Raw genomic sequence first — 26,878 nt, 5'->3', positions numbered from 1 at the left:
TGCACCCAAGGCTGCGTCGCTCTGCAGCTCCAGGTCACGTGAGGGCCGCACGTCATCGCTCGCCCTCCTCCCCACAACCCCCCACTGGTCGGAAGGCAGTCAACAGGACCCCCATCAGCACGCACAAGCACCCCCCTTCCTCCGGTCCAAGCGCGGAGCCCCAGCGCACCTCGCCCTGTCACTCATCTCCGCGCTCTCCAATCTGAGCGCCCACAAGTGTCATCACCATCTAGCGGTTGGAGTTTACCGGTCCCTGGTTACTAGGAAGGGTCTGTACCCCCACCCACTCTCAGGCCTTGGCTGTAGCCTTTTCTGCATCTTTGAGGAATCCTTTCTTTTCCTCTCAGGATACAATGCCAACGCTCCCCACCCTCTCTCTATACAACCTGCCCTCCCTTAGTAACAACCCCACCACCAAATTGCCTAGAGACAGGAAAACCGTGCAACCAAAGCCTTCACTTTCTTTGTCTGTATTCCTTTTTCTGCTAACGTCATTTTCTCCCGTGATAGGAAAATACAGTAAGGACATTTTCATTTGCCATGAAAATATTCAGGTTGTAAAAATTTTAAAGACTCATCCGTTTACACAATTTTATGACACTTTTTAAAAAATGCTTCCTGGTTGCTATAAACGACTTCTGAGCTTTGAAACAAATGCAATTACTGACATTTTAAATACAGATTTTTCCTAAACAAAGCCAGCCTGTTTTTCAATGCAATCGGCAAATTAATCTTGAAAAAGATGTATGGGTTTCAAGACTTGATATTTTTACGGAAATAATTGAAAGCTTTTGAAATTTTTGGCTGTACTTACCTTTGCCTATCAGGCACCTGAGTTCTTCTTCACGGAGGACTCTGGATAATTTAAAAAGGCCACACTCGGTTGAAGCCAGTGCCTTACATACTAGTGACTGACTTCAAAGATTAACCTGTTTTGTAGCCCTTAATGGGCTTTTTTTTTTTTGATTTTTACATCAATCTCACCACACCCACAAAAGGAGCAACTGCTATCATTAGATAGAAAGGAGGGTTAACAGGTGGAATTTTTATCCTATCGTGGCACTGGGGAGGTCTCCCCAGGTTCTGCCATTTCTGTTCTGTCTGTCACCGTGTTGGCGGCGGTCGTTCAGCAATTTCCAGGGCATGAAGGTCTGCGGATGACTGCATACTGTTAGAACACCATGGCGGTGAGTGTTCTTTCCCCCCTCCCCAATGGGAGAACAAAGTCCAGGAATCCAAGCAGTCCCCAAGAGAGGCTTTTCCCCGCTGCCTTCCTAAATAACTTTAGTGCGCCACCCTCACAAAACCCAGAATTAAGGAACAAAATATGCAGGAGAGTCCCCAGGCGCCCACCTGTTTCCACCGGGGAATCATACTCCAAATATAAATGCCCAGGCAGTCTCTTCCTAGAATGTTGAAATACGACACCCCAGCTTGAGGCTCTTCCTGGTGAGGGGCCCCTGTTTGGAGGCAGCCCTTTCAAGAGGTGAGACAGAGAGCTTATAATGCCTGAAGATATTACTAATGGATTTTCAGAACTCAAAATTTACTTTCTCTACCGATGAAAAGAATTCATTGATTGATTAACGTAAAAACTTAAATCTGTGTTCATGTTTTAAAAGACGCATAGGCATTGGATGGCAGAAGAGTGTAATTTAAATATCTTTACAAATCATTAATAAAATAACCCAAATAGAAAAAAATGCCAAAGACTGAAACAGATTTGTTCACAGAGGAGAAATAAAAAGATGAAAATATCCAACAAACATATATAAAGATGCTTGTTTTTAAAAATATGTGAATCAAAACAGCTGTGACTTACTGTGTTTCAGCTATGATGTCAAAATTTAGAAATTCAATAATACTATTGAATGTTTTATGTGAATATGGGAATTTCTATACTCTGTTGGAGATGGATATTCTAATTCGATCTTTTTATGGAGGGCAATTTGGTAAAATCTATTAAATGATAAAATAACAGCCTACAATTCTTTCCTGTGGTAATTCTATTTTCTGGTATTTAGTTACATGTATTCTTACAGAATGACATTGATACATCCTGCCGTACCCGTCTATGATATTCCTTGCAGTACTATTATTAAAGAAATAAAAAATGTACAATGAGCTGGAGAGTTGGCTCAGCAGTTAAGAGCACTTACCGCTTTCCCGGAGGATCTGAGTTCAGTTTCCAACACCCACATCATGTGACTCACACACCCAGAAGACTCACCGACCTCTCTGGCCTCCAAAGACATGGGCACACACATGGCATGCCCCCACATAGACATACACACACACACACACACACACACACACACACACGTGCGCATGCGCGTTTAAAAGTATTATGAGTTAGAGAGATGGCTCAGTAGTTAAGAGCACTGGCTGTACTAGGCATAGTATCCCCCACCTTTAATCTCAACACTCAGGAGGCAGAGGCAAGTGGATCTCTGTGAGTTTGAGACCAGCCGGGTCTACAAAGAGAGTTCTAGGACAGCCAGGGCTGTTATACAGAGAAAGCCTGTCTAGGAAAAAAAAAAAGAGCACTGGCTGATCTTCCAGAAGACCAGGGTTCTATTGCCAGCACCCACATGGGGGCTCACAGCTGTGTGTAATGCCAGTTCCGGGGATCTGACTCCCTCACACAGACACAGATGCAGGCAAAACAATCAATTCTCATGAAAATAAAAATAAGTAAATCATTTTAAAAGTACCAATAGGGGAGAGATTAAGAAACTTATGATAGATTTTTATGTGGATGATTTTTTTTTAAGTCCTCATATGCTGAGGACTATGTATGCTATGGAACTAATTCTATTGTTTACGGTTTACTTCTTATAAGTACAAGTAAATAATTTTCCCTTATTTATTTTCTTTATTCCTTTTGAGATAGGATCTCACTCTGTAGGCCAGGCTGGTCAAAAATTCATATCAATCCTCCTGCCTCAGTCCTCCAAATGTTGGAATTTTAGGTTGTACCACTATGCTTAACTCTGATTTTTACTTTTTGAGACAGGCTCTTACTATGTAGGGCAAGCCAGTCTCAAATTCATGACTCTTCGGCCTCAACTTCCTGATCTGGAATTACAGGCATGTGTTACCGCAGCCAGCTTAATTTGCATTTATTATCTATTGTCCTGACCACCACTTCATATGCTAGCTGATCACTTACACTTCCTGTCTGAAAATGTTACTCATGTCTTTCTCTGTTCACCTACATTTTCTCATGGATTGTAGCACTCGCACATTTCTGTCTATTAGTTATTGTGCTGTTATACAGGAAGCTCATATAGTCTCTCATTCTGTCACTATCATCTTAAATTTACAGCACATTTGACATTTGATTATCAAATATTTAAACTGTCTCCTGTGTGGCTCCTGGCACTATATAAACACACCCAAGCGTCAGCACCATTCACAAAAAGCAGTCCATTACTGCCCCACCTAACTTTAAAAGATGAGGTAGCCTATGTGAGATCCTCATTTGTGGTCAGATCTGTTTCGCTGGATTTTGTGTTCCACTGATATACGTATCTCTTACTACCTTATAATTGGTGAAGATTCCTAGCAAGTGTTGGTGTCTGGAAAAAACCTTCAAATATTGTGCGTTTTGGGGACAAAGTCTTACCATATACTTTTGGCTGGCGTTAAACTCAGAGATCTGCCCTTCTCTGCCTCCCAATTGCTGAGACTAAAGGGCTGCACCACCATGCCAAGTGTAGGTAGTTAATATAGTCACCTCCTCAAACATTTATCAAAGAAGTCAGCTAAAGTCTTCTCTTTTAGCTATTTGAAGTGCACAATGCATTATTGTTACCTACAGTCGGTCTAATGTTCAAGCATGCATTACCAGGGTTTATTTCTCTATGTAACATTGTACCGTTTGGCCACTCCTTGCCTATCTTGACCAGCCCTGTCCTATCTAATTGTTCCTCAGCCACAAGTAAACATTGTTTTACTCTCAGCTTACAAAAGAAACTGTTTAATTAGGGGTTTGCTTACAGTTACAGAGAATTAGTAATGAAATTTTGTATATTATTTTGGAAAACAGTATGCATGGTCCTGTAAAAACCTTAAAAATTGATATTTATCAGTCTCTTACACAAGGCAAGGATGTTATGGGAATATTTTTATCTTTCTGTTAAAAATAGCAAGTACAATTTGACAGTACTATAACAGCTTATGCCTCAAGCACTGAAAAAAGGAATACAGAAGAGAGCTAAAACACCTGCTTACCAATATCTTAAAAGGTACATTTAGAGTCGGGTGGTGGTGGTGCACGCCTTAAATCCTAGCACTCCAGAGGCAGAGGCAGGTGAATCTCTGTAAGTTCGAGGCCAACCTGGTCTATAAGCGCTAGTTCCAGGACAAGCTCCAAAGCTACAGAGAAACCCTGTCTTGAAAAGACAACAAAAAAGGTTACTTTTATTTACTTTATATTTTTAGATTTATTTAAAATCTAAATAAATAATATAATTTAAAATTTATATTTTTTAGATTTATTATATGTGTGTATGTGTATTTTGTCTGTAGGTATGTATGTGTACCATGTGCATGCCCAAAACCTGAGGATGTGGGAAGCAGGCACATGGTTCTCTAGAACTCAGTTTACAGATGGTTCCGAGCTGTCATGTGGGTGCTGGTTACTGAACCTGGGTCTTCTGCGAAAGCAGTAGGTGCTCTTAATCACTAAGCCATCTCTCTAGCTCTATGTTTAATTTTTATGTGTATGTGTTGGTGTGAGGCTTCCATGGCATATTTGCGGAGGCCGGAGGACAGCTTTCAGGAGTTGTTTTGCCTCTTCTACCATGCGTGCTCAACAGTGGAGCTCAAGCCAGCAGGCTTGGCAGTGACTGCCTTTACCTAAGCCAGCTCACAGACCTGTCTCACTCTGTTAGAAAGGTAAGAAACAGGATATGGCTTAAGACTGCATCAAAAACTGACTATCTGATGTAAGGATGCTCAATCAAGATGCTACTTCTAGGGCTAGAGAGATGGCTCAGTGGTTAAGAGCAGTGACTATTCTTCCAGTAGGACCTGAGTTCAATTCCCAGCATCTATATGGCAACTCACAACTGTTTGTAATCCAGCTCCGTGTGGTTTGGTATCCTTAAGCAGATATACATGCAGGTAAAACACCAATGCATATTTTTTAAAAAATGAATCATTAAAAAGGATGCTATTTCTATCATTTTGCCTATTAGTTGTAAATAATTTTTGCATGGTATACTAAATGTTCTAATAAGTATTTTTAAAGGAGGGTCGCCGGAGAGATGGCTGAGAAGTTAGGAGCACCGGCTGTTCTTCTAGAGGACCAAGACTCAATTCCCAACTCCACAGTGGTGATTCACAACCACACTAAACAGCAGTCTCAGGTGCTCTGACACCCTCTTTTAGCTTCCACCAGGACCAGACATGCACATGGAGCACAGTCATACATGTAGAGAAAACACCCACACACATAAAACAAACAAGTAAAATGTAAGCTAAGAAGTGGGGAAAAACAAATTAAAAATATAATTACCTAAAATTTCAGCTGTTTGCTATGTTCAGTATATCTCCCCCAAATGAAATCAGTATCTAAAAGAGGCTACCTCCATGTTTGTTGCAGAGCTACTCAGAATAGTGATGATACAAAATCAAGCTAAGCAGCCATCAAAGGATATATGAGTAAAAATGTGACAAATATAGGTCAAGCATTATTATTCAAGGATGAAAAAGGATTTTGTTCGAGGCCAGCCTGATGGTCTACAGAGCTAGTTCCAGGGCTACACAAAGAAACCCTCTTGATGTGGGATGTCCTTCTGTATGCTGCGAAGATGTGTTGCTTTTATTAGTTGATGAATGAAGCTTCTTTGGCCTACGGCAGGGCAAAATATAGCTAGGAAAGTCATACTGAATACGGGGGAAAAGAAGATGGTGCCAAGAGGGACACCAGCAGCCACCAGAGGAGTAAGATGCCAGAGCGTTCCTGGTAAGCCACAGGGCATGTGGCTGTATCCAGATTATTAGAAATGGGATAGTTAATATGTAGAGCCAGCCAGTAAGAAGCCTGAGCCATCATCCAAGCAATTATAATTAATATTAAGCCTCCAAATGATTATTTCATAAACAGCTGTGTGGAGCAGCAAGTAGGAGAGAAACCAGCCCGGTGGGACTGAACAGGACAGAGACACCTCCAGTTATACCCTCTCTCAAAAAAGTTAGAGAGAGAGAGAGAGAGAGAGAGAGAGAGAGAGAGAGAGAGAGAGAGAGAGAGAGAGAGAAAGAAAGAAAGAAAGAAATTCTCCTCAAGTAAGAAGGTTGTGACACTCATCTTAAATTCCAGCACTCAGAGGCAGAGGCAGATGGATCTCTGAGAGTGCATGGCCAGCCTGGTCTACAAAATGAGTTCCAGGACAGCCAGGCAGGGCTACACAGAGAAACCTTGTCTGGCAAAACCAAGAAGAGAAGAAAGGAAGGAAGGAAGGAAGGAAGGAAGGAAGGAAGGAAGGAAGGAAGGAAGGAAGGAAGGAAAGAAAGAATCCTACTCGGGTTCTTTGTTCATTAGGACCACAAAAGACTCTATAGAGGAACAGAAAATGTAGAATGAATTTATTAGGACGGCTTACAGGCTGTGGTCCAGCTAGTCCAACAATGACTCCCTATGAATGTAAAGTCCAAGAATCAAGTAGTTGCTCAGTCCACGAGGCTGAATGTCTCAGCTACTCTTCAGTATACACTAGAATTCTGTAGGCTCTGTGCCAGTGAAGTAATGGATTTGCTAGCAAGGTGAGAGCAAGCAGACAAAGAGAACAAGCTTCCTTCTGCCATGTCCTTTATTTAGGCTGCCAGCAGAAGCTGTGGCCCAGATTAAAAGAGGATCTTCCTGCCGGAACCTCGCAGATGGTAGGCCACGAACCTCGTGGTAAAATATAAAGTACTAGAAATGGGTTAATACTAGATGTAAGAGTTAGCCAATAAGAAGTCGGAGCTAATGGGCCAAGCAGTGATTTAAATAATAGTTTCTGTGTGATTATTTCAGGTCTGAGCTGTCGGGAAACCGGGAACACACTAGTGGCCTTATTCCAACAGGTTAATTTGAGATACAAGAGCTAGCTATTCAGCTAAAAGGCCAAGCAGTGCTGCAATAAAGAAAAAGAGCATCTTCCCACCTCAGAAGATCTGGATAAAAAGTATATCTTCCTATTTCAAAAGATCCAAATAAAAAGTGAGTCTTCACCTACTACAAATAATTAATTAAGAAAAGCACCTCACCAGTGTACCCAGCCAAAGCCATCGTAAACATCGTAGTCAAAATAATCCTGAGTGAAAAGAATGAAGCTGGTAATATCACACTAAGTTCAAAATAGTGTTGTACATAGCTATAGTAAGCAAAACAGCACAAAAATCTCATTAAAATAGAAAGGTGGAGAGTTGAAAAACAAGCCTATATATTTACATTCAATAAAATTCAGAACAAAAAAATTGTGATGGTTGCAGGACAAGGAAAAAAACTATTTAATAAATGGAAAGCAGGATCCATACAAAGAAGAATGAGATGATGTTAAAAAAAATAGGTTAAATACTTGAGTGTAAAGCCTGAAATTATAAAATTGTTATAAAAAATAAGCCAGGAAGGATATCATGTGACATCATTCTGGTCAAGGACTCTTTTAAACAAAATCCCCCAAATCACAAAAAATAAAAGCAAAAATAATCAAATGATATTGTGTTGTCTAAAAAGCTGTTATATCATAAAAATATCAACAGAGTGAAAAGACAATATATATAGGATGGCAGAAAATACCTTCAAATTATACATCAAAGGGTTAATATTCAGAATATATGAGGTATTCAAACTACTAATAGCCAAAGTGATTTCATTGGATTTGTTGATTAGCTTGGGGAATACTTGAAATCTTAGTAACAAGCTATTTTGATCCACAGTCATGCAGTATTTCTAAAATTTATTCATGAAACTGGAGACGTGTCTCAGCAATAGATTATTTGCCTAAAATTTATTCACTACCGCTTTTGTTTCCTTCAGGGAAATTGTATGGTCTTCTTCATATTGATTTGACACATTTTTTAGCTATAATCCCAGATATTTTATAGTTTTTTTTGTTAAGATTGTGAAATGTGGCTTTTTGTGTGCTATCTTCTCCCATTTTTTTGGAAAAAATTCTAATGTTTTTAGAAAAAATATGCTTGCTTATTATGAAAAAATAATGTAGTGCAATGTAACACCAGAATTAAAGAGAAAATATTCCTTGGAATCTAATAATGTAAAATAACTCTCAAGCATGTGTCAAGCTTCTCAGGCACATGATGTGTGATTTTCTGTTTTGTTTTGTTTTGAGAGAGGGCTTCAGTATACAGCCCTGGCTGGCCTGAAACTCACTATGTAGACCAGGCTGGCTTCAAAATCAAAGAGACCTGCCTGATGTGTTTAGGTTATATGCAAATAATACATCATCTTACATAAGGTACATTAGGATTCACAGATCTGAATATCTGTGGGAGTGTCCTGGAGCTTTTATGTCCCTACGGACTGCATATGCCTGCATATGTGTTCATGTATGTGTATATGACATACATATACCTGTTTCATTTCTTTCACATTTTCATGTCCAGTCAATATTATTATCTCCAGGCATTATCTTTCCATAATTCAATTTCTAGTCGCATATTTGTTTTGTGTGGTGTTTCTGATTTATTATTTCTGAAGCTTTTTTCTGTGTTTTGGCCATACTGGAACATGTGTTAGTTCTGGAAAGGGGTTTTTCAGTTTGGTTCTCTGGTCCACTGTCTTTCTGCTCACCTAATTCTACGATTTTCACATCTCATCTTTGAACTCTAGTTTTAAGTCCACATTCATCTCAAATTGCTCTGTAGCTCACAGTACTTGCTGGACATTTCCATCCGCTCTTGGGGGTATTTTCTTCTTCCTTAGACTCATTGTTTTTTACCTGTTAAATCGAATCCAGAGCTTCAGAGAGGTGAGAGCAACGTTCAGACCTTCCACTCTGGATTCTTTCTGCTTCTAGGCTGGACCTTTCTGAAGATATCTGTGGAATAGCTAGCTGCTCATGGTTTCTTTGTTGCTATTGAACTCCAGTCCCCTTCACTCCACTCTTGAGGTATTTTTGCTTTGTGCTGGGGCTTTATTGCTGTTGTTCCTTTCCCCCGTCCCGTTCCCCCACCCCTGCCTTTTTTATTTTTTAAAAACAAGAGAGGTTCTCTGAGATGGCCTTTTCCCCCTATTCTCACACAAGCAGCTACTTTTAGTATAATTTCTAGTTGTTTATGGCTGGTATATGCTATGCTTTCTAAATTGTGATGTTGTATGGAACCTTACAAACAAGTCTTTATTATTAGTTCTAAGAGTTTTCCAGGCATGGTGGTGTATACATTTAATCCCAGCACTTGAGGGTGGAGGCAGAAAGATCAAGTGTTCAAAGTCTTCCTCAGCTACATAGTGAGTTGCAGCCTGGGATACAAAAGACCCTGTCTCAAAACATAAAAAAGAAAGGTTTGTCAACTGACTCTCTGATTTTCTTAAGAGACATTATATTGTATATCGATAACAGACCAGTACTTCTTCTTTTTGATATTTTATTTCACTCATAGTCCTTAGGGTCAGACATAGCCTTTTACATACTTTATACTGTTCATTTATTACTTTTTTTCTTACTGCATGCAACAAAGCCTCTAGGAAAATGTTGAATAGTAAAGAGATTATATACATCTTCATAATCAATCTAAATTCTGATTAGAATGGGAGTGCTTTGAATAGTTCATCCTCAAGTACGATTCTGTACATCTCTTATGCAAATCATTTGCCAAGTTAAGGACATTTTCTCTGTTCCAGGAACGCTAAGAGATCATTCTCAGTAATGGATGCTTAAGGCTGTCAAGATAACTTAGAGGGTAAAGATGCTTGCTGCCAAACCTGGTGATCTGAGTTTAAGACCTGGGATCCATATGATGGAAGAAGAGAAATGACTTGGCCCATTTTCCCTCTGACTTCCAAAGGCATAGATATACACATTCACACATATTTGGCTCAGTAAGCCTCTCTGCCAACACAATAATCCAAATCACACCAAATCAGACCAGATTAGAATCAGCCCAGGTTTAATGGATGCCAGCACTCCCGAATGCCCCCCACACACACCCCGGAAAACACGGAGAGAGGGAAGGAGAACCGGAATGACCATGTGTTCATTCTCTGGAGGGCAGTTTAAATAGCCTATGAGAGTAGTCCTGACCCTCCCTGGGGAGAGGTCACATTTTGGCAGGCTTTCTCGGAGGTGGAGTTTGAAATGAAACAACTCCCAGGGAAGGGGGCTTGAAATGGAATTTTTCACTCAGCATTCCAAAATGGATGCCGGGAGCTGGAGTGAAGCCCCCAACCAAACATTCCAGACTCTTTGGATAAAGGGGTGCCAGGGAGCTGAGGTGAGACTTTCAACCAAACTTTTTTTTTTTAAAGAATGGGGATGCCTAGCCGGGCTGTGGTGGTACACACTTTTAAACCCAGTACTTGGGAGGTGGAGGCAGGCAGATCTCAGTAGGTTTGAGGCCAGCCTCATCTACAAAACAAGTTCCAGGACAGTCAGGATGACTCGAGAAAAAAAAAAAAAAGGAACTAAAAAGAAAGAATGGAGATGCCTAATTTCAAGAAGTGGTTTAATAATTTTGTGGTACATATTGTGGTGGTCCTATTTTTAAATGACTTTAATCTTATGCATTATAATTTTACCACACTTGAATTACCTATATAAACTTCACATGGTAATGATTATTGTTAACATCTATTGTTAGGAATTTTTCCTAACGCAAGCTCTCTGCCAACACAAAAATCACAATCAAGCAAAATCATAACAAGCCGAATTAAGAAATATCCAGGTTTAATGGGATTCTTGCACTCCCAGGTGGCCCCCAGAGGGAACCGGGAGGCTGCAAACTCAACGAGGGGTGTGGGGGGGGGGACAGGACGGGACACCACATGATCCTCTTTTGGGAGTTCAATTAAATACCCTGTGGGAGTGGTCCTGACCTGGGGTTAGGACCTGGCATGTTGGGATTTGGAGTCCAGACCAATACAACTCTCAGGCCTGGGGCTGAGAACTATGCTCCCAACTTAACACCAATTAGATTTCAATTTGCTAATACTTAGTTTCATATTTTGTCAGGTATTCACTGACAAAATCAGTTTATTCCTTTTTTGTTTATTTTTCGATTTTGTTTGTTTGTTTGTTTGTTTGTGACAGTTTCTCTGTCCTGGAACTCACTCTGTAGACCAGGCTGGCCTCAAACTCACAGAGATATGCCTGTCTCTGCCTCCCCCCCCCCCCCCGAGAGCTCAGATTAAAAGCATGCACCACCACCCCAACCCCCGCAGTTTATACATTTCTTTTTGGTGTACTATACTTTTCCAATGTGGATGTCATCCACAATGAATTAGCTGAAATTTTATTCTATTGTCTATAAATAGTTTATATAGTAATGAAATTTTTTTGACTCCTTGCAAGTTGGAAAAGCTAACCTAAAAGAGAATTTTGGAGTCATCTGCAGCTTCCAGGCTGCACTCAATTGCCCTGTGAGTCTTCTGAAATTCAAGGAGACTGTCGTCGGGATGCCCTACTGTCAATTCTTGCATTCCAACTGCAAATTCCTGTCCTTTGTGCTGCTGTGAGCTGCCCATTAACAATGAATGACACACTTATGAGGGGGCAAGACTGGGAAGCAGAAGTAGTGCCAGCATCTGGTAAACCTCCATGGAGCCATGTGCTCATGAGGCAGGTAGAGCTGAGAGCTCATCCTTAAGACTTCTTCCTTTTACACCTCGAATCTTCGTTGTTTGGTAGGATGTTCCTTAATGTTTATTTTTCTGTTCAAATTTTTTAATTCTTCTTTTAGATTATTTTATTGTTTGTTTGTGTGTGTGTGTGTGTGTGTGTGTGTGTGTGTATTTGCATGTACGTGTAGGTGCCTGACGAGGCCAAAAGCGGACTTGGAGCTAAAGTTGCAGGGGATAGTGAATCAGCCATGTGGGTGCTGGGAACTGAACTGCAGTCCTTCATAAGAGCAGCAGTAGGCGCTCTCAACCACTGCACCATTTCTCTAGCCCCAATGGCTTTGTTTTTACTATTTAAGCCAATTTTTTATTTTAATGTTTTCATAATATATGATTCATTTTTGTCTGAAATTTCAAGTTGGTTAAAAAAAAAAAGCTTGTGATTTTTAGCCAGGTGTGATGGAGTACACCTTTAATTCCCACCACTCTTGAAGCAGAGGCAGGTCTCTGAGAGTTTAGCACCAGCCTGGTCTACCTAGTGAGTTCTAAGACAGCCAGGGTTGTATTGGAGACTATGTCTTAGTTTGGGTTTCTTATTGCTGTGAAGAGATGCCATGACCACACCAACTCATTTAAAGAAAACATTTAATTGGGTCTGGCTTACTGTTTCAGAGGTTCAGTCCATTAACATCATGATGGGGAGCATGGCAGTGTGCAGGCAAAGGCGGTGCTGGCTTGACCAGAAGGCAGCAGGAAACCGACTGACAGTCACACTGAGGGAAGCTGAAGAGAAAACGAGACCTCAAAACTGGCCTCCAAAGTGACACACTTCCTCCAACAAGACCACACCTCCTAATAGTGCCACTCCCTTTGGGGGGGACATTTTCTTTCAAACCACCACAGCCACCCTGTCTCAAAATTCAAATTGTATTCTTTCAACTGTCTTCCCTGTAGATATATAATTATAGTCTCTAATGTTGTTTATTTTCTCCTTTTCTCCTTAGTCCTAGTTGCTGAAATTTCTCAAATAAACTCAGTCAATATTAGTCAATAGTACTATGATTGTATTTTCTCTATTTTCATTTTATCTTTCTTATGTCCTCCTTTCTGTTTTCTTGAAATTTCCTTTATTGCTTTTCTACTATATCCATGATTTAAGTGCTTATTATACTCATTTATTTTAAATTGTCCTTGTTTTCAAGTACATATGTGAGTGTGCAACAACTCCTCGTAACTATAGCTCCCTCTCACAGGTATTACCAGCTGCTTTCTTACTGAGTAGTGTGTGTGTGCGCGTGCGTGCGTGCGTGCGTGTGTGTGTGTGTGTTAATGTCTAATTTCATTTCATTGTATTATGTCACCGTCTCCTCAAAACTTTAATTATGCAGCAAACCGATATGGCGGTGTGTGCCTGTGATTCCCACTCAAAGGCAGAAGTGTTTCAAGTTGTAGGTCAGCTTGGGTTATATAAAGAGCTTAATCTCAAGGCCAGCCTGAGTAAATATAATATGATCTAACCATCAAAAACGTCTTCCAGTGTTTATGACATCCTTCAATTTCATTATCATTAGAAAATTTATCGCCTGTTTATCTATGCACCACTTAATTCCTTTCTCCAGGACATTAGCTTCTTGGAAACAGGGGCATTGTCTCTTCTCCACCATCACATTTTCAGTACCTAAAGCAGGACCTGGAATATAATAGGCACCCAACCAATTATTCTTGAATGAATAAAGTATGAACAATAAATGTGACGCTTCCGATTATGGGGTTTTTTTTTCTTAGAAATTAGAGAGATTTTATTGTTAAATAAGGCTGTTCTTGCACACACACAAGGTTTATACCAAATACACTTGCAAAAAAATATCTTCTGCTGTATACAAAGTTGTTACTACTGGAGAGACTAGCCAAATTCCTATAATTTCTGGGTTACTGGATGGTGAACTGCATTAAGCTTTTCAACAAAGACTGTAGATATGACATTTTTCTTGGGATTCCTTCTTATCCATGGACTCCACATTCATAGATTTAACTTTGTTCAGACAGAAGGAAAAAATGTGACTATAATGAACATATATAGATGTTTTCTAGCCACTGTTCCCTAAACTGTAATACAGCATAACTATCTACATAGCTTTTACAATACTGTTAAGTATTATAAGTAATCTAAAATTTAAAGTAGACTGGATCATTCACATATATTACATACACATATTTTATATGATAGATAATGAACACCTGAAGATTTTGATGTCTTCACAGGGATCATGAACCTTAATGGATACCAAAGATTGGCTATATATAATGTCTTCAACTTTATATTTCGAAACTATACTGTTAATTATGTAAAAGACTATGTTATTTTTCTAAGTGACCTAACCATATTTATTAACATTATATTTATCGTTTCCAATTTTAGACCTTTCTATCTGAAACTACTCCATCATACAGGCCACTGTTGATAAGATGGCATCTGTTTTCTTTTCATTAGTTTCTCTTGGTACATCTTCCATTTTCTTAGCTACTACAATGTATAGATGGAATTTGGGTTTTATGTTTAATACAATTTGGGTCTATCTCTTTTTAAGTGAATTTAGCCAATTCTTGCTGTGGTTCGTAGGCATCACACCTGGGTAGGATATTGGTTACTCCCGTCCTTGGAGGCTTGCATAGCACCTTCTGGTACTATGGAAGCCAGTCCTTGGGGAGGAGGCTTCAGGTCAGATCTGACTTGGATCTTATGAGTCCTGTGTCTGAAGTACGTGATGTCTCCAGCGGTAGAGGCTTAACCGTCCATCTCTGGCAGATGAGCAAGGGCAACAGCAACAGCCTATATTAATTTGAGAGTCTCTTTAATTTCCCTGACCAAAAGCTTAAAAAGAGATTTCTCCTGTTTGGTGCTGGAGTTGTATTAGATGCTCTTGGAGGAAGCACTGTCAGTCCAAGTGGTATAACTTCTTTTAAGTTAGTTATATAGACACATATGTTTGCATATGTTATATCTAATTTGGGGCAAATATAAAATACATTTCCTTAAGATGTTTCCAAACAGCCTTAGTGTTATTTATCTCTTCTCTTACCTCTCTTACCAGCTAAAGCACTCCTCTCCATTTTTCCCTTTTCTCCCTTCATATCTCTTATATCCTGCTATTCTTCTCTCGAAACCCTCCTCACCACACCCCTGCATAATCCTTCTTCTAAACATTCCTGCTTTCTTCCATTATTCCAGGTTTTATACTCATATCTGAAAATTTGGAGCTAGGAGCCTCAGATAATAGAGAACACGTAATGTTTGTCTTTCTAGATCTGGGTTACCTCATTCAACACTGTCTTTTCTGATTCCATCCATTTACCTGAAATTTTCATTTCTCTTTATACCTGAATAGTATTCCAGGGTGCGTGGGTTGGAGGACATTCCGATCGCTTTCATTTCCTGGGTATTGTGAATAGAAGAACATTGCTGGTAAAAGTAGCTGTGGAGTAGGACACTGCCTCATTTGGGAATATGCCAAGAAGTGGTATAGCTGGGTAGCTGGGTCACAAGGCAGATTCATTTGGCTTTTGAGAATTCTCCACACTGATTTCCAGAGAGGCTGGACCAGTTTGCAATCCCATCAACAGTAAAGGAGGGTTCTATTTCCCCCACAATCCCACCAACATTTGCTGGTTGTTTTGTTATTCTTAGCCATCCTGACTGAGGTAAAGATGAAATCTCAAAGTTGTTTTAATTTGTACTTCCCTGATTGCTAGAAATGATGAACATTTTTGAGGCATTTCCTGGCCATTTCTATTTCATCTGTTTTTTCTCTGGTGCATATTTTGACATCTTGTCAAATGTCAGATGACTATAATCACATATACTCACATTTGGGTCTTCTGTTTTGTTTCATTGGTTTGTATGTCTGTTCTTGTGCCAGTACTATACCCAAAGCATTTTTAAAATGACATCCAGGGTCAGCCATGGTTGGACATACCTTTAATCTCAGCACTTGGGAGGCAGAGACTGGTGGAGCACTGAGTTCAAGGCCAACATAATCTACACAGTGAGTTCCATGACAGCCAGGGTTATGTAGAGAGACACTATCTCAAAAAAATAACACCCAAAGGCACAGTTTGATCTGAGAGAGGATTTTTTATATTTTCTAAAACTGTTGAACTGAGAAAAACTGAGACTGAACCATGCAAAAGCAGTGCATTCTCAGGGGAAATTAGTTTTGTTAAAGAAAAACCATCAAGCAGTTGTATGTTTTCCCGGATGGAGTCATATTTCAGGTAACTCAAAGTTCAGGCAGTGAGGGGGATAATTTCTTTCTCATTTAAAAGAGTATTGATCAGTAAAAATATGAGAATGATCAGATTCAAAAGTTACCAGTTTGTGATAGCCCTTAATGAAATGATTGATTCAGACAAAGATATCTGATAAACATTTAAAGCATCAGATGCTACCCAAGAAGGAGGACCATAGCTTCACAAAAGAGGAGTTATATACTGTATTAGTCAAGGTTCTCTAGAGGAATAGAAGCCAGTAGTTGTTCAGCCCATGAGGCTGGCTGTCTCAGCTGGTCTTCAGTATACACAGTATAGACCAGAATTCCAAAGAAGTAGGCTCTGATGCCAGTGAAAGAATGGACTTGATAGCAAGGCGAGAGCAAGGAGCCGGGGAGGGGTGGGAGGGGAGAGAGAACTTCTTTCCTCCATGTCCTTTATATAGGCTTTCAGCAGAAGGTGTGGTCCAGATTAAAGGGGGATCTTCCCATCTCAAAAGATCTGGATTAAAGGTATACCTTCCCACATCAAAGATCCAGATTAGAAATAGGTCTTTCCACTTCAAATGATTTTATTAAGAAAAAAAATCCCTCACAGATGTGCCAAGTTGTAGGTTCCCAAGCCAGGTGAGGGACAGTAGAACACTGACCATACACCAGGTATCTCTCAGAGAGCACAGCAGGAATGAGACTGCTCCCTACCCAAAGTCGGCTTGGGCTGACTCAACTCCATAGGGACAAAGGCCATGTCATGATAAAGTCCGTGAAGCTTCTTTTCGTCCCCCCCCCCAAAAAAAAACCTGACTTCTCAGAAGTCATGTGACCAACAGTCTGCTAATCTGACTGGTAAGTTTGGAGAGTCCCTGTCCAGGCTGCAGCACTTCCTCCCTTGACCTCCCCCCACATCCTCTCCAGCTATAAAAGCTAGCCCTGACATTTCAATAGACTAGCTGCCCCCAAAACAGTCTCCCAGGTCTCCTCGCCGGAAACCCTGCTCCCCAACTCTTCTGCAGCCTGGAGCATCCAGTGCACAACCTCTGATCCAGGCCAGGGGACCCACACCAAGTCATTTGGGTTTCAATCAATTCCAACCAAGGATAGCCATCACAATCACCAACAATGTATCACACTGTAATTTAGCAGGTTATTTTCTAGTGTCTTTAAAAGTTTAGATTTGTTAATTTGTGTTTAGTAATGTTTTGCCTGAAAGTATGTGTGTGCACCACATGCATGGATGATGCTCATAGAAGTCGAGAGAGAGAGAGAGAGAGAGAGAGAGAGAGAGAGAGAGAGAGAGAGAGAGAGAGAGAGAGAATTGAAGACTCTGAAACTGGAGCTACTGGGTGGTTGTGAGCCACTGTGTGGAAACTTGGAACAGAACCTAGGTCCTCTGCAAGAGCACGTGCTGCTCTCTTTCCAACTTCTTTTTTTAAGATTTATTTATTTATTATGTGTATAGCATTCCTTCCATGTGTGCCCGCATGCCAGAAGGGGGCACCAGGAATTGAACTCAGGACCTCTGGAAGAGCAGTCAGTGCCTTAACCACTAAGCCATCTCTCCTGCCCTCTCTTTCCAACTTCTTAAGACATGTTTTGAAGACTTACTCCCTAGCTAACCTTGTCTTCAAATTGGGTTTATTGAGGTAGAGCTTTCTCAAGCCTTAAAATTCATTTTAATGGTAACAGTCTATGAGCTTTTTTTTTCTTTTTTTTTTCTTTCTTTTTTTTTTTTTTTGGTTTTTCGAGACAGGGTTTCTCTGCAGCTTTTTTTTTAGAGCCTGTCCTGGAACTAGCTCTTGTAGACCAGGCTGGCCTCGAACTCACAGAGATCCGCCTGCCTCTGCCTCCCGAGTGCTGGGATTAAAGGCGTGCGCCACCACCGCCCGGCCATTCTATGAGCTTTTGTTTTGTATATTTGATTTATAGTTTGGGGTCTTTGGTTTCTGTTTTTGAGACACAGTTTCACCATGTAGCCCATGGGCACAGCTGGTGATATTCCAGCCACAGCCTCCAGAGAGCTAGGATTACAAGCAGTCACCTCCACATCTAAGTTCTGCGAATACTGACAACTGTATAAAGTCTTGTAACTCCTACCACAACCAGGATACACGATAATTTAATCACCCCCACAAAGTTCCTTCATGTTGCATGGAGTCAATCCTCTCTCCCCAACCTGGAAACTAGTGGTCTGCATTTTGATGTTTTCAAAATATTATATAAATGATGGCCGTCATTTAGGACCCATGTTTCATTCAATATTATGCTTTTGAGTTGCATTCACATTAGGGATTGATTGAATAGATTAATTTGTCTTTATTATATATGTATAGATAGCAAATTTTGCCAATTCATTATCAGTTAATGGACACTTGGATCTTTTCCAGGTTTAGCCAATTACCAACAAAGCTATTAAGAATATTTGTATACAAGTCTTTGAATTCATTTATATTTTCATCTCTGGTGTGTAAATTACATAAGATTTGGATTATTAGGCAATGAAAAGGATGTATTTAATCCTGTTTTAAAAGCTGCTTTTAACGTGTCTTACAATCTTCCGTTCCCATCGGAATTATACAAGAGTTTTGATTTACCCAAACTTATTTTGCACTGGGGTTTATTATTATTGTTGAAACTGGGTCTCAAGTAACCCAAGTTGGCCTCCATCTCCTCATGTACCCGAGGATAAGCTTGAATTTCTGAGCTTCCTGCCTCCACATCATCGTCCTGGGTTTACAGGCAGGGACCAACACACCTGGTGCATGCAGCGCTGAAAGGGACAGAAGCAGGGCTCTGCATATGCTAGGCAAGTGCTCTCAGCTCAAATCCATCCCCAGGCCCTGTTCGTTTAGATATTGTGCCCATGGGTCCTTCATTAGCTCTGCTGCTTTACAAGTACCTTACCCAAGCCTATGGTTTTGTTTTTCATTTTCTTAACAGTATCTTGAGAAGAAGATTTTAATTTGATAAATCCAGTTTATTGGATACTCATGGCTTAGGCTCTCTGCGTCATTTGTCATTTAAGATTTTACATTTAGGTTGGTGACACATTTTGAGTTAATTTTCATATAAGCGATGAATCAAGGCTGATTCATATCCACATCTCTGTCCCCACCACAATTTGTTGAAACGATTTTTCTGCTGCTGCTGCTGAGTTATCTTGACGCCTTTATTGAAAATCAGTTGACCAAATGTGTGGATCTAATTCTGTACTTTTTATTCTGGCTTATTGATCTATATGCCTATCTCGTCCGTCCTCCAAACCACATTCTTCATAGATGTGCTTTACAGTAAGTCTCAAAAGCAGATGCTGTGAGTTCTTCAATTTTGTTCTTTCCCTACATGCTTTTGGCTATCCAAGGCTATCTTAAAATGGACCTGTCAATTTCTACCCCGCAAAAAAAGGCCTGCTTGAATTTCATATCCCACAAATTTTCTTATGTTATGATTTTACTTATCACTCAGCTCAAAATGTTTTCAAATATCTATTTTATTTCTTCTTTGAATAGTATGCTATTTAGAAATATACTTCTTGGGGCTCAAAGGTTAAGAGCACATACTGCTCTTCCAGAGGACCCAGGTTCTCTTCCCAGCACCCACCTGGCGGCTCACAGCTATCTATAACTCCAGTCCCAGAGGATCTGATGCCCTCTTCTGCCGTCTTTGTATACCAGGTATGCATGTGGTACACAATCATACAACAGAGGCAAAACACTTACGCCCATAAAAAAAACTAAAATAAAAATATACCTTTTAATTTCAAAAGATACAGTGAGTTCTAGTTTTTTGCTTAATTTCTAACTTTATTTCATAGTGGTCAGAGAATATACTCTGCGCTATTTTAATCTTTGTAGTTTGTTGAGACTTGTTTTACATTCTTTGTGCAGTCAATTTTGTAGATTTTTTTCATTTATAAAGAAAAGGTATACTATGTATTTTTAGAGTGTAGATGTGTGTATTCATTAGTAATATTAACATGATGAATTATGCTAGTCAAGAATTTTATATTCTCACTAATTTTGTCTTATTATTTTACCAATGGCGAATTTTTATCCCCCATTATATTTAGGCAATAAATCACTATACAGCAATAATAGCAAATAAATTACATTCTCATGCAACCAGATAGATGATTAACGAACTGATAATGTTGAGTGGGGAAAAGGCAGACACAAAAGAGTGCTTTCTGGATGAGTCTATTTAAGTAAAATTCAAAAAACAGACAAAATTTACCTATGTTTTTATAAGTCCCAACAATGACTGCACCTGGCTGGGGAAGAGGACATCTGTGGTGTACAGGATGCTAGTAATGTTGTCTTTCCTAATTTGGTCTCTAGCCAGACAAATGTGTTTATTTTGAGGCAAGCTATCAAGGTGTATATTTATAACTTGTGTACTTTTAGTGACGTTCTAAACTTCATTCCAGACATAGTAACATGCCTTTAATCCTAGCCCTGGGGGCTGAGGCTGGAGTTGCCCACTGAAGCCAGAGGTAAGATGGAACCGGTTTTCCTCTCTCTCTCTCTCTCTCTCTCTCTCTCTCTCTCTCTCTATCTCTCTCTCTCTCTCTCTCTTCTTCCTTCCTTCATTTCCCCCCCCCCTTTTTTTTTGCCCTATCTCAACCTATTTTAATTCACCCACCACTAGGTGTCAGCAAATCCCAGAAAGGGGTAGGCTCCTGGTGTTTATTCCTGCATCTTTCCTGCATCATTCCTAGGTGTCAGCAAACCCCAGAAAGGGGTAGGCTCCTGGGTGTTTATTCCTGCATCTTTTTGTTTTCATGGATTTTCCCAGAGTTCTATAAAGCACCTGTGTCATTTCAATCTCAAGGGGAAAAAAATGAAATAATACCACACATAGTAAGAGAGCTCCTTAGCCATTTCTCATTGTCATAAAACAAAATACTACCACTCATGATCACTACCAAGTTGTCATCAGGTCTCTTGACTCTATAAGCCTAGTGTCATTCCCAAAGACAAAAACTGGTCCACATACTTCCTGAGACTCAGATTCTACATCTTTTTTTAAAAAAATTATTTATTTATTATGTACACAGTGTTCAGCCTCCATGTATGCCTGCAGGCCAGAAGAGGGCGCCAGATCTCATTACAGATGGTTGTGAGCCACCATGTGGGTTGCTGGGAATTGAACTCAGGACCTCCGGAAGATCAGTCAGTGCTCTTATGTAGATGGAACGGCGGGGCTGTGTCCCGCCACCCGGCTAGCTTTACCCAAAATAATTACACGGAAACTGTATTCTTTTAAATACTGTCTAGCCCATTAGTTCCAGCCTCTTATTGTCTAATTCTCACATCTTGCTTTAACCCATGTTTAGTAATCTGTGTAGCACCACGAAGTGGTGCCTTACCAGGAGAGATCTTAACCTGTATCCATCTCTGAGAGGAGAAGCATGGCAACTGCCTGAAGCGTCTGCCTTCTCTTTCCCAGAATTCTGTTCTGTCTACTCCGCCTACCTAATTTTCTGTCTCTTAAAGGGCCACGGCAGTTTCTTTATTAATAATGAAAGTAACACATAGACACTCCTCCATCACTCTTAACCTCTAAGCCATCTTTCCAGCCCCAGTTTCTACATCTTTAAAGAGATGGCGACAGTATTATCCTTTAAAGAGTTCACTGAATGCATACTTCCATCACACATGTACAAAGGGCTAGAATCCATCCATTTAATACCCGGTCTGCTAAGGAGGTACACAAGGAATGAAAGAGTCCCTTAAGCAAGCAGGGCAACATGGGGTTTTCCAAAAGCCCAGAGCACTTGGGAGATGGGGCGCCAAACATAACCTGAATCCGTGTGTTCAAGTGCCTTGAATGCTCATGGGGAAAGTTTTGGAGTCCCTTGTTAGGTAGGAGATTTCCTCTGAGAGTGTTTATACAATGCTGGCAGAGTTAGCTTCAGAGAAACTGCCCTGGGAAATTATGGGTTAGAAAGCCTTACAGAGATGATGGTACTAGGGAGACAGCGGGTGGAATCACACATTCTCTCCAGGAAAAATCTACTCTCTGGTGTGACTAAAACAACAAGGAAGAGAATGGGGAGGGAGAGAAGGAGGACAAGAGAAAGGAGGAGGGGCAGAGGGAGGCAGAGTTAAAGCAGACCAATGATATATAGCGGTCTCTGCAAATAGAAGGATTTCTGAGCTGTACAGATTGCAAGCCAAAGGTAAAGGTCTGCTCTTGGAAAAGATTCCTTAAGACACTAGCAGCATGGCCAGTTACCAATCGAAAAATAGTGTCATCCGAACCCAAGAGTCTGGAAGGTTCTATAATAAACTTTGGGAGAGGTGAACACAGGTTGTTTGCAGTGGATGTGCCTCGACTGTGCACAAGCAGAGGACCAGGCCACAGAGAAGCTGGCAGTGGTGGTCTGGGCTAGGAGGCTGGGCTAGGAGGCTAGTCCGTAAAGAGCTTTCGGCTACTTCTTGGTTGGTTTCTTCTACAACCAGAATGTGATGTGGCCTCGATCTGTAACACTCAGCAAGAAAGAAATATTGATTGGCTAATTTTCTTCCATTTCTTTGCTTTGATGACACAGCTTGAAGCTGCGAGTTAAAATGATCTTTTTAAAAATATTTTACCAGTATCTAATAACAACCTTGTAACTTAATTGAGCTAGGACGCCCCAGTCATCTTCTCTTCTTAAGCGGTAACTGAAGCTTGAGAAGGGCAATGGCACATGAGCATCTCCCACTGTGTTTTCCTCCGAGAGCCTTCTCCACAGTGTGGACAGATCCAACCCCGTCTGAGACCAGGTAGCTGTTGTAAGCATTCAGGAGGCAGAGGCAGATAAGAGTTTGAGGCAAGCCTGAAGCACCTAATGGGGATCTGTCTCAAAACAATCAGTCAGGCATGGTGGCGCACGCCTTTAATCCCAGCCCTCGGGAGGTACAGGCAGGTAGAGTTCTGTGAGTCTGAGGCCAGCCTGGATGACAGAGGGAGTTCCAGGACCACACTGCAGCATAATGAAACCTGATACATAATGAAACAAACATTCTGTCCGTGGCCGAGGACCTGACTTCAGGGTGCTGATCTAACACCTGAAAGGCTTTCCAGCATCTCAAATAGCCAAATAGACTTTGTACCATCATCCTCCGTTATTCATCCTGGTTCTATGGATTGATTCATGCATGCTAGGCAAGTACAGTCTGCATCATTATTTTCTGTTGATCTTTTTTATTCATGTTTTTAACAAAACTGATGAAGTAACAAGTTTCCTTATGACATTTAGATGAATACTTTTGTTTTCGTTGAGCTTTGCTTCCCACGCCCTCACACACATCCCCGACCCTGCTCTCTTCCTATTCCTGTTCCCAGACCCCACTTCTGCTTTTCTGTTGCAGGTATACTTGGGCCTTCTTTCCTCTCCTCCTCAATTCTCCCTAGGCCCACCTTTCTCTTTCCACCATCCCCCTTTCTTTTTTCATGACAGACAGGCGCACACACATATACATAAAAATTATAATCCAAGTTCTACATATTAGAGAAAATATGGTTTTGTTCTTAATCTTCTTCGGGGCTAGGGGTGACACACAGAGTTTCTCTATGTAGTTCAAGGTCAGACTGTCCTTGAACTCACAGACATCCTCCTGCCTTCACTTCCAGACTGCTGAGATTAAAGATGTGCACCATGTCCAGCCCAGATATAATAATTTCCAGCTCCATTCACTTTACTGAAAAGCATCATAATTTTATTTTTATTTATAACTGTATAGAATTCTTCTGTGTATAAATATCAACTTACATGTGATTTTTTTCCTCATAATCCACTTTTTGTTTCTTTGTCTTTAAACCATGTGGGAGGTCTATGTGTGGATTTGTGCACATGTTCCTATAGGTATCTGTGGTGGCCAGAGGACTTAGATCCTGGACCTGGACTTGCAGCTAGCTGTGGACCAGTCACCCAGTGTGCGTGAGTGGAACTGAACTCTGACCTTCTGGGAGAGCAGTATGTGCTCTTAAATGCTAAACCATCTCTCCAGGCTCCCTTTTCTGTTTATTGAAGCTGTCCGTGTTCATAATATTATACAAAACACTGAGCACAGCATGCCTTAGTTTCCAGCATGGCATCTATGTATCATATTTAATAAGTGTCATTCCATGCCTTTAATTAAACGTCAGGAACAAATCATTGAAGACTAGTAACACTGAGAGTGGCAAAATTCACAAACATTTCAAATGAACATAGAAAAATATGTATTCAATTGGATCATAAAATCTACACATTTCTCCTATTCATTTAAATGCTGTCAAGCTTTTTGAGCAGAATGTCTTTGTTACAAATTACAAAAGACTTCTCCGCTCAGCTTAGTCTGAAGTACCAGCTACCTTTACCTGAACAAGGCCTGCACACGAAGAAGATCATAGCAACTTTAAGTAGAGAATTAGGTTCCTTTCAAAAAAGAGATCTAAGTCCTGTGCTCCCTTTGGCACCACATATACTAAAACTGAAGCAACACAGAGAAGATTAGCATGGCCACCATGCATAGACACTATGCAAATTTGCTATGCATGCCTTTTTAAAAAATTTTTTTTTTTTTTTGGTTTTCGAGACAGGGTTTCTCTGTGACTTTGGAGCCTGTCCTGGAACTAGCTCTTGTAGACCAGGCTGGTCTCAAACTCACAGAGATCCGCCTGCCTCTGCCTCCCGAGTGCTGGGATTAAAGGCGTGCGCCACCACCGCCCGGCTTTTAAAAAATTTTTGAAGCAAATTTTCACTGTATAGCCCTGACCGTCTTGGAATTCGCTATGTAGAAGCAGGATAGCCTTGAACTCACTGCGATTTGCATGAAGTCCTTCTGGATTAGCTTGTGAAATACAGGGTGAATCCTGACCCTATTATGAGAATGACTAGGAAACTATATGAAAAGCAAAATGTTGTTGAAACTCAAGGAACAGGAATAGAATCACACTCATCTCATCCTCTACCAACTTTCTTCTTCCACAGAAAATACAAGACAGAACCGAAGTAAGGACCCTGACAGGTCCAGTGACCATGATGAAGACTCTAATAGATCCCAAGCCTGTGAAGGGAGATCCACCACAGGGCTGAGCAAAGACTGTGGTGACATTCAAGTAGAGAACTGGTCACAGAAAAAGCTATTCTCAAGCTGGAGTAGTTGAGACTGAATGGACACATGGGTCTTCAGAAGGCGGACCTCGGAGACATTACCTAAAGAATCCACCAGAGGGTCCGGAAGAACTGCCAGGAAAGGGGCAGGAACCTCACAACACTTTCCTGTAGATGGTGAGAACTCCCACTCTACTGCCTTCAAGCAACAGGGTCTCAGTTGTCAGTAGGGGGACAGGAAATTTCAAGCAAGCAGTTGCAATGCTGCCCGTCCCTGGATTCTCATACACACCCAGAAGGAAGATAAAGGAACCATTGAGGAGAGCTGAAGGAGGAAACAAGACAAAGGAAAGAAGAGCAGAAGTGGATATTCTTAAGCAGCTGCTCCCCTGTGAAGCGTCTAAACCACCAGGAATTAGTGCTCACTTACTGCAGACCCACCAAAGGGGTTGCAAAACAGCCGCTCTAACTTCAGCCACAGATGACCGCAGGGTGGGGGAATCATTCTCATCTAAACATGCCCTTAAGTATCTTCCCTTGGCAGGTGTCAGGTCAGAGAGGACAGAGAAGGGATGCTCCATAAAAGTGTTGCTGTTTGTTTGTTCTTAAAGAAGTGGGGGGTTTTGTTTGTTTGTTTCTTTGTTTTTCATTTTTAGCCTATCAAGCTGTGGAAAACAACCAAGGAAATCCCTTCTCTAATTTTCTTCAAGATGCTAAAATATCTGGCTAGAAAAATTATTTTGGCACATTCAAATTGACCTGCTCTTTTTTATTAACTGTGTAGGAAAATATATGTGTCCCCTTACTGGCTGAAGAACTGAAATTGTGATTTTACCTGGATAAAGTTAGTGTGGCATTGAAAAGCAAACGGGATGCCTCTGTGGACTTCATTTCAGCAGTTTGGCCTTTGGGGAGCACGTTGTGCCTCGTGAGCAGTCTTCTCTAGCCCTGGAGCTTCTCTGTAGGTTTTGTACAATGCTCTTTGTACTTGCAAAACAAGGCAAAACATGGTGGCGTAATGCAAAGCTGCACATCCAACACCTTGAATTCTTACAGAAAAGATTGATGGCGTATGCTCTGCCGAGGAAAGATGTTACAGATGTGAATGAAGTGCAGTGGGTCACGTGGTTGTGCTTCCTGGAACGCAGCTGCTCTGTTGTTCATGGAAGGAACAGCTGTAAGCGCTTCTGTGACCTCTGACAACGGCGGTATTGCTGCTGTAGCCCTGGCATACTATGTCCTAAAAGAGTTCCCATATCATGAAGTCCTACTTCGTTAAGACCCACTTAAGTACACTAGATGTTTAGCAGGGATCTCTAAAACATAGACCTGCTTTAGAGAACCATAGCCGGCTGTCCAGGTTTAACAGCACTATTAGCCAGCTTTAAGACTGTCGTTGGAATTTTGTATTTTTATTTACAGTAAGGGATTTATACCCTTTCAATACATCTTATTAAAATGTTTTGATAAATAAGTGTGAGGTGTGCTTGTTTAGAAGTTAGAAACTAAACACTGGTCCTCTGTTCCACTTGGACTCTTTATTGCATCATCTCCTAGCAATATAAATATCCATATATATATATATATATATATATATATGTTTGTTTGTTTGATTGATTGTTTTGGGTTGGTAAGGGGTGTTGAGATTTTTGTTTGTTTTAACCATTTGCTTTCTGATGTGATTTGATTTTAAAAATAACAAATATTTGCTTTTGAATCTCTCTCACACACACACACACACACACA

At 40.7% G+C, this 26,878-nt stretch overlaps 1 non-coding gene and 1 pseudogene across 1 annotated transcript; both read left to right on the top strand.

Annotated features, from left to right (window-relative positions):
- Positions 1–11,697: 11,697 nt before the first annotated feature.
- LOC119804358 lies at positions 11,698–25,862 on the top strand (annotated as a pseudogene).
- On the top strand, positions 24,480–24,584 carry LOC119805615. The gene has a single exon (XR_005283934.1). It is a non-coding gene; the product is annotated as a U6 spliceosomal RNA (small nuclear RNA).
- Positions 25,863–26,878: the final 1,016 nt, after the last annotated feature.

The sequence above is a fragment of the Arvicola amphibius genome, chromosome X (assembly GCF_903992535.2).
Source record: "Arvicola amphibius chromosome X, mArvAmp1.2, whole genome shotgun sequence".
NCBI classification, from domain to species: Eukaryota; Metazoa; Chordata; class Mammalia; order Rodentia; family Cricetidae; genus Arvicola; species Arvicola amphibius.
Note: the sequence above shows the minus strand (reverse complement) of the source record. Positions and strands in the feature narration are given on the sequence as shown.